At 33.9% G+C, this 13,165-nt stretch overlaps 1 pseudogene; it reads left to right on the forward strand.

Annotated features, from left to right (window-relative positions):
* The window catches only part of LOC141338165 (NLR family CARD domain-containing protein 3-like), a 26,478-nt pseudogene extending 25,136 nt beyond the window's left edge, over positions 1-1,342 (forward strand).
* The last annotated feature ends 11,823 nt before the right edge of the window (positions 1,343-13,165 follow it).

Consider the following 13,165-nt stretch of genomic DNA (forward strand, 5'->3'; position numbering starts at 1 on the left):
GAACACCTGAAATGGGTGACCGAGTGAATGATTCGTATTCGTATTCTACGCAAGCCACGGTTCAGCTGCACGCGACAAACGCTGCCAGTGTGAAAGCACAATGAGCGCGTGCTGCTGCCGCTCTGCATACACACATCTTCTGCGCTGCTGCTGCTCTGTGTGAAACCGGCATAACAGGGATCTTTACGGGTTGTGTGTAAAGCACGCACAGATTCTGGAAAATCACTGTGTGAATGAACCAAATCAAACAATTTCGGAACAAATCATGGGACACATTATCCGTGTATTTACATGAAATCGCTGTGTGAAACAGGCTAAAGTCTACAGACGTGCCACTGGTCTCTTATATTAATGTTGTTCGGAAGCCTGTGTAATGATGTAGTTTCCTGACATCCATCGACTGAACAGCGTTTTCAAGATTTGTTTCCTTGTTGTTGTTGCTCAGCAATGGCATGGATGCAATGTTGTCTGGGGGTTTTGTAAAAAGGAGGGTGGGACGATGGCTCGTGTTTGGGGTGGTGACTGAGTAGATCGGACGTCACATTTTTACGGAAGTCACAGTGGCTTGTGAAAAGGTACAGCTACTTTATGCAGGCTGTGTGCATTTTACTGTGGACTGACTGTTTTGAAACTTATATGGTAGTTACATAGCCCCTAGACCTCAGTTATCATGAAAAAAGCCAGGAAATTTCAGTTTTGACAATATGGGACCTTTAAGTGAACTTTTCAAAACCACAAGAAAATGATAGTTTTGCTATAATGTCACTCTTGTTTTAACTTTTTACATTTTACACTTTTAACATTTTCACCTAAACAAGTCCAGCATCACAATCGGGAATCATGTGGGTAGAGTGCATTTAAATTGATGTTTTAGCTGCTGACAAGTCAAAATCTCTCTAGCGCTGATCCTGCTGTATAGAAAAAGTAGTGCTCACACAAACACACTCTCACCCTAAAGATTAAACACAGTCTCAGAGATCATTCATGTTCTTCACTCTCTACAGGCTGATGAACTGCAGTATTGGAGAGGAAGGCTGTGCTGCTCTGATTTCAGCTCTGAGATCAAACTCCTCACACCTGAGACAACTGAATCTGAGAGGTAATAAACCAGGAGACTCAGGACTGAAGTTACGCTCTACAGAACGACCCACACTGTAAACTGAAGAAACTACAGTAAGTTATTGAGTCAATGCTTTCATTAATTATCTTCTATTAAAGCAGATCTTAGTGTATTTAATCTTTCTCTTTATTGTACAGTATTTGACAGTGGAAACTCTACAAGCTCCGAACAAGACTGTCACCTGGACAAATGCAGACACTGATCCAGCAGTTTCATATCTGAAGGATTTTTGTTTTTAATTTTCATTCAGCCTAGATTTTTTTTCTCCAGTCTCATGGGAACATATATATAAATAAGTATATTGGACATACTAACTGTCATAACATTTTTAGTGTGAAACTACAGTATATTTCAAGCTAATAATTGCATTACTTACACAGTGATTTCACAGTGGGACTTCTATTATATCTAACTGCACTCACAGAAATTTAGAGGATGTCTTGACTGTAAAGTGCACTCTGGTGCAAGATGATGTTTATTTACAGTGAGGTTCAGGTGATCCACAGGTGTGCAGTATTTACAAAGTGCAAAAAAAAAGACAGTACAAAAATAAACAAACAAAATGTCCCAAAATATACAGGTATCTACAATATAGACGTTTGATAAAGGGTTTTGACTCGTTCATGGCACTACTGCTGCACACTCACTTGTCTGGTCTACTGAGAGACAAACTTCACAATAAGAGTCGCCCACAGTAGCGCTCAACTTCACCTCCTCCTCTGACTCAACAATTACACAATTACACAAACAACAGAAAACAGGTCAGACATACAAATATATACATATAAGCAGTTCTCGGGTATGTATGTAGATGTAAAATGCTTTATATGGACAGGGAAATGAAGCCTCATGAAGCACTGAGGTTTACTTCTGACTGTTTCAGGAAAATATCAAGAGGTCCTGCAGGCTGCAGCGCGATGACGAAGATGGATCAGATCCAATACTGGAGGGTTTTTTTTGTACAAAGCACAAAAGTACAAAAATGTCAGCATTATACATGTATATAATACAATTAAAAATAATAAAATAAATAAAAAACAAAACCTTTAACAATATAAATTAAAAAGATGAAACAAATTGACAGTTTAAGATTTTTGGATAATGAAATAGTTTGGATATTGAACCTCTTTTAAAAAAAAATAAATAAATAAAGGATTTTGTTGAGTGAATTTGCAGCGGTAAATATTACATTTTGCAAGTTGTAATAGTGGGATAATGATAAAAAAAATCGTTAATTTGATCTTTTTTTGATACTGGACGTTGTTAGGCGTGTGCAAGGTGGTTTGTTTGGCCGATGTCATAAAAATTATTATAAGTATTATATTCAGAGATCGCTACTGCGCATGTGTCTAACATGCGCAGTAGCGATCTCTGAATATAATACTTATGCGCTGGTTTAAAGGGACAATATTGCGTTGTGATGATATTCTAACCTGTGTATTAGTAGAGATGAATATTAATAAGTAATAATTGATAAATAATAATTTACACAAATGTGATGTGATGCTCTCTACACACATGCAAAATATTACAATTTTAAAGTGTTAAATTGCATAACTTTAGAGCGTTTTAACAAATTTAATGGATTAAAAGCATAATATCTTTGTCAAGTATTATTTTCAGTGAGTGTATATACAACATTAAAATGAAGCCATTTTATTCAGGTCATATTTATTGCTAAGTGGAAGCAAAAATGTCATTTTATTTGTCATTTTAAAAATATTTCTCTGTCATTTTAATCCTAAAGTTACAATACAATATGTAAAATACTTGAAATACCAGTACACATTCAAGCAAGTGCACCTGTCTGCAGCCTGCAGATCGAGGCGGGGCTGAATCTGGGGCGGGGCTGCACGTGTCGCCCCGCCCACATGCCTTCTCATTGGTAGTAGGTAAATTAATGACGTCGACGCAACATCCCTCCCACAACTCATCTCATTGGTTAGTGAAATGGATTGACGCCAAATGCAGTTGGAAACTATACTTATGAATTATACGTTTTATATAAACGCTGAATCCTTTGCTTATTTATTCAGCTTTCAGATGTGTACAAATCTCAATTAAAACGTACGCTTATGACTGGTTTGTGGTCCAAGGTTACATACATTTACAAGCATGTTATGCAATGTTAACCAGTGGTGTTTATTTACAGCTTTTTTTTATTTTATTATTGTCTTAATTGTTAAGATACATAAATGTGGAAAATTATCAGCAAGAGTGTCCACTATCCTTATGTTATTAAATTAATAAATAGAAAAGTGTTGTTAAACATCAGAGTTGTTTATAAATACAAAAATTTATGACACATGTATGAATTATGACGACACATAAATGAATTTCACTGTTATTTATTTAAGATAATAATGTTCACAGTTATTTATGATTCTCACTCCCGATCTTGACACGCGAAACAGCAGTCTGGGTCCTCTGTGCTCAAATACATTAATTTCTCTAAGAAATTGAAATAACACCCTATTGACCCTTCCCGAAGTATATCTACTAAATTGAAACATATTTTAATTTCTTCTAATTTCGCTATTAATTTACCATATCGGATTACTTCCTTGTTTAGTCAAGCCAGCTAAGGCATTTCTGGTCAACTGTACTGTGCCGTAATATGAGCGTACTTTGTTCGTTTTCTCTACATAATCCATTCACAATCGAAGAAAAGTGTTGTTTGTCTAAGAGGATCAAACGTCCATGAATACCGTTTCAAGAATGACAGATGCCAGTTTAAAAAAATTGAGTAATTCGGCTAAATATGCGCGATTCATTGCTATGATTGACAGGAATAACTGGACCAAACATCTGACAAGCTGATGGCAAAAAAGAGCTTAAATAATTCAGACTAAATTTAGAGTAACAAAACTACAGCGGGAACAAGTATGGTTAATAGATCAACGGATTTTAGAGTTCAAGATAAAACTTAAAAGATGGTATTAAACTTTATAAAATATTTAATATTCCTATCTATTCACATTGACTGCATTATTTCATTATTATACCATAATTATTTAATGTATTTGTAGTGAACTATATATTAGTATTTAAATAATTTACCCTTATAGGCTGTTTGTGTGTGAGTTTAATGATTTTCTGCACTTCCTATACTATATACTTAAGGACGGTAAAAGTACTAAAATTTATTATACTAGTAATTTTATAATAAATCGAAAAGCTTGAAAAATGTAGGGAGTTTAAAAGGCAGCTGCAAAATAAATAATCCTGTGCTGCCATCTTTTGGTTATATTGGGTAATTCCATATTACGCTCAGTGCATAAGGTCAATTGTCTTCTTTCAGTTTCATATTTCCTGCACTCTAATATGACGTGTTCCACTGTTTCTTCATGCCAGCAATATTCACATTTCCCTGTGCTATGTTTACCTATTTTCAGTAATGTTTCATTTAATCCCGTGTGTCCAAACCGAAGCCTTGATATTATTGTCTCTTCTCGCCTATTCCTCTCTGTACACCTTATTTCTCCCACTCTCCTTTGAATCTTATGAAACCATCGTCCTTTCCTATTTTCTTCCCATTGTTGTTGCCATTGTTTCTTTAATTTATTTTTAATAATAATTTTTGTTCCTCTAATAATAGCCTAACTGTAAAATCAATTTGATTATTTTTAGTAACTTCCTTTGCTATTTTATCTGCTATTTCATGTCCCTTAACTTCATAATGTATTCAACGTCATTACTTTGCCACCAATGAGATGAGTTGTGGGAGTTACGTTATCTCGACATTATTAATTTACCTACAACCAATGAGAAGGCATGTGGGCGGGGCGACACGTGCAGCCCCGCCCCAGATTCAGCCCCGCCTCGATCTGCAGGCTGCAGACAGGGGCTTCTCCATTCAAGGGAAAATGGAAAAATAATAACAGCACCAATTAAAAAAAAAAAAAAAAATCTTGTCAGATGTGAAAAAATAAATAATAAAAAATAAATAAATGCATTTAATGATATTTTGAGGGGTAAGAGTTCCTTCTTTAATGACTATTAGTGATGCACGGGTCAATGTATAAACAACCTGAACCTGACCGACGTTTTCAACTAACCCGCCCGCAACTCGGACCGCAGAAAAAGAGAGAAGATATTGTACCCGACCCGCTTCCTGACCCGCATGTTTAATATTTGGACTGACATAGCCCCTATTAATTGCGCTTGGGCTCACCCTGAGGAACTGCAGCTACACAAACAGAAAACTGTGGAATGGAGGATTTTCAAAAGTCAAAATGTCTCGTTACGACACGGATGTTTAGCTACTCTGTTCGATTTGCAGGTTTTGGTTATTAGCCTGTTTTTTCCTTATTCTAAATGCTTAAAGTCTGTTATATGATTTGAACATGAATGTACTTCACCTGTGTTTTAACAATGTGGCCAGTGATGCGCGGGTCAATGCTAGCTGTATTTTTATTAACTAATACTAACAAAGCTTAAAAACTGTTTAATAAATGTATTGTTCACAGTTAATGTTAGTTAATACATGAATTTTAACAAACAAAACATATTGTAATATATTACCCAGAAAACAATGTTTTGCTCGATCCAGAAAACTAGTTAATAAAACACCACAGAATTAAAAAATGAGTCCAGTTTAGTAACTCTCAAACATAGCACAAATTCAAGACGTTTTTATAGCTTTTTTGTTTACAGAGGTAGATATTGTATTTAAATACAATTGCAGTTCTTGTTTAAAGATGTTAAAGTGGGGTTTACAATTAGTATATTTAAATTTATGTATATAAAACTTTCCAATAAATAACAAGAGATTTATACAAAAACTTGCATTAAGCAGATTCTTGTCTTTAACATAAAAACCAAAAAAAGTGTTTGAAACATAAAAAAAATATTTTGGACAATCAGGGCATTAACCGTATTCCAGAAAGACTGAACAAAAGGACATTCCCAAAAGAAATGGGTCACAGTTTCAGAAGAAAAATAACAAAAAGAACAAGATGCGTCAATGTCACTCTTGAATATTTGCAAAAACTGCTTGACAGGATAAATTTTTATATTTTATAAGTTATTTCCTTAACTTTATTTGTTAAAAAAAAAATTCTGAGGGAGTGACCAAACATATGGCCATTAATATCATCAAAAAGGTTATTCCAGTAAGAAATTGAAGAAGAATTTGAAATAACAAGTTCCAAATATAAAGATCTAATTTTGTGATTGGATTTTTTTTTTTTTTTTTTTCAGAAAAACAAACAGAACCAACCACAGTGGATTCAGGATTGGGTGGACGTACAAAAATCAATGAATCACTATGTTATTTCTAAAAAGCATACAAATTTCCAGAGAAATGGCCTTCAAAAGAGTATAAAATTATTTTCTAGATACAGGAAAGTGAAATCTTAAAATAAAATCAGAGTAGTTCAATAAATGACCATCATTGTGAAACAACTGGTTCACTAACAACAAACCATTATTAAACCCATTTTCCAGAAACAAAGATTTCTTCTTATGCAGAATATTACAATTGTTCCAAATAAAGAAGTTGTGTGGAGAGAAATTATGCTTATAAATAAGTTTCCAAGCCAAAAGCATCTGCTGATGATATCTAGAAAGTTTAATAGGGAGTTTATTAACAGAATAATTACACATCAATAAAAAATTAATACCACCTAACTGTGAAAAGACATATCGAGGAATTACATTCCAAATAGAAGACTGATTGTGGAGAAAGCGTTTAAGCCTATTTATTTTTAAGGTGTTATTAGGAGAATTAAAGTCAATAAAATGTAATGCACCCTTATTATAAGAATTTAAAATGACAGATTTTCTAACATTATGAGTTTTATTTTTCCAAAGGAATTTAAATAGCATTACATCAATCAACTTGCTGGTTGGTCTATCTACAAATAAGGAATGAGCAGCATAAGAACATCTAGAAATACCCTCCGCTTTAGTAAGCAAAGTACTACCTTTCAATGACAGATCTCTCAATAACCAAACATTAAAACATTTTTTTTGTTGTTGTTGTTTTCTCTATAATTGGCTTAAAACTTCTTGACATCTTAGTTTACTATCTTTCATTATCTTGATTCCTAAATATTTGACATTATCTTTGACAGGAATCAGCAACAGAGATACCCTTCACAGGGTTCTCTTTAATATGAAAACATCAAAATTGTGTAGATAATAAAAAAAGATACGGGGAGATGGGGCAACCTTGCCTTACCCCACGTTTTAAAGAAAATCTAGGAGAAGTGCCATTAGTAAGCCGGATAGAACTATTCCCATTATGATAAAGCATCTTAATACTGCCAAAAAAACTACCAAAACCTAATCTGTGCATGGCCTGTAACATAAAATCATGTTCTAAACAATCAAAAGCTTTATAATAATCGAGAAAGAGAATGAAACTGTCAGTTGAGATCAATTCTGAGTAATCCAGCAAATCTAAGACCAGGCGAATATTATTAGAAATATGTCTTTGAGACATAAATCCGGATTGGCACTCATCAATTATATTATTAAGAGTAGATTTTAACCTCTTTGCCAAAACTAAGGCGATAATCTTATAATCAGTATTCAATAAAGAAATTGGACGCCAGTTTTCAATTAAAAGGGGATCTCTGTTGGGCTTGGATATTAACGTTATTAGACCCCGACATAAAGAGGGAGGAAGTGTTGTTTTTTCAATACTCTCTAAAAACATTTTATGTAAAAAAAGGAGCCAATTTTTGATTGAAGGCTTTATACATTTCTGCAGAAAGCCCATCGGTACCAGGGGATTTGTTCTTTTTTTAAATTATTAATAGAGACAACAATTTCTCATAGACTAATAGGAGCATCACATAAACTACAATCTCCAACACTTATTTTTTTTTATATCTGATAAAGAATCAAAAAAAGTTTTGGCCGATTCTTTACAAAACTTAGAGGAGTATAAGTCATTGTAAAAACTGGCACAAAAATCTGCAATTGCCTTTAAGTTATCAGTTACAATTCCGTTAATACACAGTTTCTGAATAGAAATTTTAATGCGCTGCCTTTCCAGCCTAAAAAAATATGCAGAATTCTTCTCACCTTCTCCAACCAATTCCGACGAGATCTAATGAATGCACCTTCAGCCTTCTGCTTATGTTCTCCAAGTTATGTTTCTGATCTATAAGCTCAATTCTCTCTGAGTCTGTAAGATATTCTATTTTTTTATGTGATAAAGTAGTAATTCTAGCCATAATTTGATCTTCATTCATTTATTTAGTTTTCGCTAACAAACTACAATATTTCCGACAATATTTCACATTTTAGAAGTTCCCAATTACTGCAAAACATATTTTCTTTATTAGCTTTATTCCAATAAAAGGAAATTAAGCTGTCAATTTTGGTTTGAACTTCATTATGATGAAGAATTGAAGTATTCAGCTTCCGATATGAGGATCTTTTAGATATGGAATCAGGGCCCGGTTTTTCAAAAGGATTAATCCGGATAAAATTGATCTGGATTTAGTAATCCTTTATTTTGCGATCCTTGATCACGTAATCCAGTTTACTTTTGAGCCAGTTTTTCAAAGCAACATCGGATTGGATCAATCTGATCCAGATAGGAACTTTTCAGGATCACCAAATCTGGATAACCAGTGCTCAAACAGGATAGGAAATCACAATGGAGAACTATAGATACACTGTAAACAAAATCTGTAGAAATTACAGTATTACTGGCAGCTGGTTGCCAGTAACTTACTGTAGATTTTAATTTATGCTATTTACTGGCAACAGTTTGTTCAAAGTTAATTGAACATTAAACATTAACAAGTCTTTATCTTTACAGAATAAAACTAAAATAACAGCCTCATGCAAAGCATTCTGGGAACCAAAATCTGAAGGAAAAAAACAGAAAAAGGTTGATGAAGGTTTCTGGTTCCCAGAATGCTTTGCTGTAGGTTGTTATTTTATAGTTTTATTCTGTAATGACAAAGACTTGTTAATGTTTAATGTTCATTTAACTTTGAACAAACTGTTGCCAGTAAATAACATAAATTAAGTTACTGGCAACCAGCTGCAGAACTACAGCAAATTTTTTACAGTGTATGTAAAGAGCAACAAGTAGAATAGCCAGTGTGGGGTCAATATAAGTTTATTTTTATTTGAAATTAAAACACACACATTTAAAAAAAAAAAAACACCCCATTCTCTTCCAGCAGTCCACTCATCTGAGACCTACAACACAAACCAACCTCCTGCATTCTGCCAGAACGAGCAAACAGGACATGCAACAAGGGACGCATGCAATAGTTAGACACTATTTCTGATTTGGATTTGTTTTGGATTTCAAAAATCAGTGATTGCCATTCTTTGCATTTTTTGGTCATTCTGTAATCATTGCATGCATAACTAATAAATATTCTAAAAACAAAAATATTTTCAATTGTGATGAATATATATATATATATCAATTAGTGACTGAATAAAATGTATTGTTTTTGGTCAATTTTGACAGTGGTTTGGGGGATTATTTTATGAGGCCAAACTCTTTCTATTTTGCTGTAGCCCTACTGAAAGGTTAAATACGTTAAAGCCTACCTAATCACTATAGCCTGACGGATGAACAAATAAAATTAAAACCTTATGAATAAATAGGATATCTTGTAAGATACTGCATGATCAAATATAGTATTATTTGATACATTTTTAAAGTTTTCATTACATTTTGGGCATGAAATCCACGCTTAATCCACCCTTCTGATGGGATCAGGTTAATACAGAATTTTTGGATCAAAGTGATCCAAATCCTACAAAAAAGTTCTGAAAAACCCAAACTAAAGGTTTGATCCTGATCCAAACCAAGATTGGATTACGTGATCTAATCCGATTATGTAATCCATTTTTTCTTTTGAAAAACCCATTTTCAAGATTTGATCCAATCCGTTATCCAAAATCCTAGTGGATTACTTTTGAAAAACTGGGCCCAGAAGATACAAAAGTAACACATATAAAAATAGCCTTATGATCAGAAAACAGAGAGGGAAATATATCATCCTAATATTTGATAGTTCTGTTGAAGCTAACAAAAAATCAAAACTGGATTGACTGGTAAATGAATTATTGTTCCAAGTATAGACTTTTTGCAAGGGATGCGTTTCTTGCCACACATAAACAGCAGATAATTTTTGCATAAAAACAAAAAATAAATAATCAGAATTAGTATTAGATGGCTGGGGGGCATCTTTCTAAGGTATTATTTTAAACTACATTAAAATCACCACCAAAAATTAAGGGAGAGTTTGGAAATTTATATAATATATGATTTAAACGTGTTCCTATTTAATAAAAAAAAAAAAAAAAAACGTATTATCTTTACGTGAGTTATATCCGTAAATATTGGCAATAACATAAGTCAAATTTGCAAATTGTAAAGCAAGTAAAATAAAGTGCCCATTAGCATCACAGTCAATAAACAAAATCTTTCCACTAAAATAATTTTTTAAAATACAAACTCCTGCAGAATGTTCATTTCCATGAGACATCCACATTTCTAATCCCCATTGTGACCTCCATAAGTTTACATCTTGTACAGTTGAATGAGATTCTTGTAGAAAGCAAAAGTCAGTATTGAAACGTTTAAGATACAAAAAAAAAAAAACGCCTTACGCTTAAGAATATCACGTAGCCCTCTACAATTTAAAGAAATAATAGATAAGGACATAAGAAAAATGAAAAAATAAAAATAAAAATAAATCTAAGATCAAGAAGAGAACAAGACCTAAGAACAAGTCAACGCTAAGTATCACTGAAACAAGGAACCTAACTGGTCAGAAGCTTTATACCAGGGGTGGGGAACCTTGATCCTCGAGGGCCGGTGTCCCTGCATAGTTTACCTCCAACCCTAATCAAACACACCTGAACAAGCTAATCAAGGTCTTCAGGATACAGGTTGGTATCTTTTTCTTCAGGGTTGGAGCTAAACTCTGCAGGGACACCGGCCCTCATGGATCAAGGTTCCCCACCCCTGCTTTATACAATGGGATGTGGACCACAATCCCTTTGTAAAGTTAGGAATGAGTTAACCATTTCAATACAACAACGTCAAAAAGGGGGGAGAGAATAGGGAAAATACTGGATCAGAGTGAAGTCCAAAAAAAGCAGTGAACCGCACAACAATCTCAGTCACCTCAGCAAAAGCAAACGAGGTGGATCCTTTAAAGTGCCCCTATTATGCCATTTTAAAGGTAGTTAATATTGTTGTAATAGTCTCTTAAAACAGGTTTACATGTATGCAAGTTCAAAAAACACTTTAGTTTTCTCCAAAAATAGATTTAATTTTACCTCGTTTCTAAATGATTCGTAAACGACTCGTGTGAAGCAGTTCGAAGAATCAGTCTCTCTAAACCCCTCCTTTCCGTGAGCCCTCACTGCTGTGATTGGTCAGATGGTGCAGTCCTGCATGATTGGTCCTGGTCTACCGCTACAGCGCAAAACGAAACGCCCATTGTCATAACTGAATGACAGCTGTGGAGACCTGTTAATGCATAGAAAAGATAGCCTCGATTTTACCCTATCAATTCAAGCCGGAGTCTGACGATGAAACGGTTGAAGAGGCACATCGACAAGAAACTGTTTTGCGAGCACGACTGGAGCAGGACGTTTCTCAGTGGGTGTCATGTTAAATGTGGAAAGTGCTTGCAATTTGCTTTTGTAAGCGAAATGGGCACACCTCCATGTTGTGAACTTCAACATTGTATAATGTATAACACTGCGTTAAGCCATCATTTATCATTATCATTACTTAAACTAATAAGGCAGACAGACAGTCAAGCTGCATCAGTCACCATTTTTAGACTACATTGAACTCACAGCTGAACAACAGAAACGCAAGTTAACCGGTTACCAAGACATGAGCGGGGTTGTTACACACCATAACGCACACAAAGAAAATACAATCATCAATTATTAATCATACTTACAGGTAGAAGTTCAGAGGAGCAAGCCGGTCCAAATAAACTGGGCACTGATCCATTTTTTAAAACCAAGCGTTTGGTGAATCCCCCGTTGTAACGTTACTCTCCCCAAGATTTTTTTTATTTTTTTATTGAACAATCATTCATGTACAAACAACTTGGCAATATCAAAACATCATTATATTACAATATACAGAACAGGTGCATACAATAAAATAGAAAGAGAATGGAGAGAGAAAGAAAGAAAAATAAAAATAACCTTAAAAAAACATGCAGGGGGGTTAGGGTTTTTCTTGTAAATCATATTCTATAATAATTGAAAACAAATTTACTGCATTTTTACCTTTCATTACCTTTAGGGCTTTTGTATACAGAATAAACTCATTATGAAATGCACAAAAGGTTGGTTTTACTTTCAAGTATTTTGACTTATGTATATAGAATTTACCCAACATGAGGATGTTATTTACCAAAAGATCATCTTTACTCTTACTCATTACAAGTCCATAGCTAATGTCCTTTAGGGTGAAGCTATCAAGGTTACGTACCTTTGGGTAAAGCCGGTCATGGATATCCAGCCATAATGCATCCACATACATACAATGAAAAAACAAGTGATCTGTGGTTTCAATATCATCACAGAATATACATTTGTTAGTATCAAATCCAAATCTAAGTCTTAAGTACTCACTGGATGGATATATTCCGTTTAATATGTTTAAAATGAATTTCTTTAATTTTGGGTGATAAAGGAAATTTAACGTATTTAGTTCTGAGAGAATGAATGGTATCTTTTTGGAAATAATAATCAATTGAATTTCTGTTAACTATGTTAGGATAGGAAATATTATTAAACATATTTCTAATATTTTTGTTTGATAGTTTACCTTCTCTGAAATCACAGCCTTCAATTACTAGTGGAGGTAAACATAAGGTCATGGTATTAGAGTAAAAGAGAGTTTATTTAATTAGACTAATAATAGAATTAGGGATAGCTTTAACAACCGATTCAAATTTAGCCCGATTACAAATTAAATATTTAATACAGAAACGCTCATATGATATAATACCACTCTTTTCCATTAAATGGGACACTGACCAAATACCTTTCTCCATCCAATCCTTATCATACAGTGAT

Source organism: Garra rufa, chromosome 7 (genome assembly GCF_049309525.1).
Source record: "Garra rufa chromosome 7, GarRuf1.0, whole genome shotgun sequence".
NCBI lineage: Eukaryota > Metazoa > Chordata > Actinopteri > Cypriniformes > Cyprinidae > Garra > Garra rufa.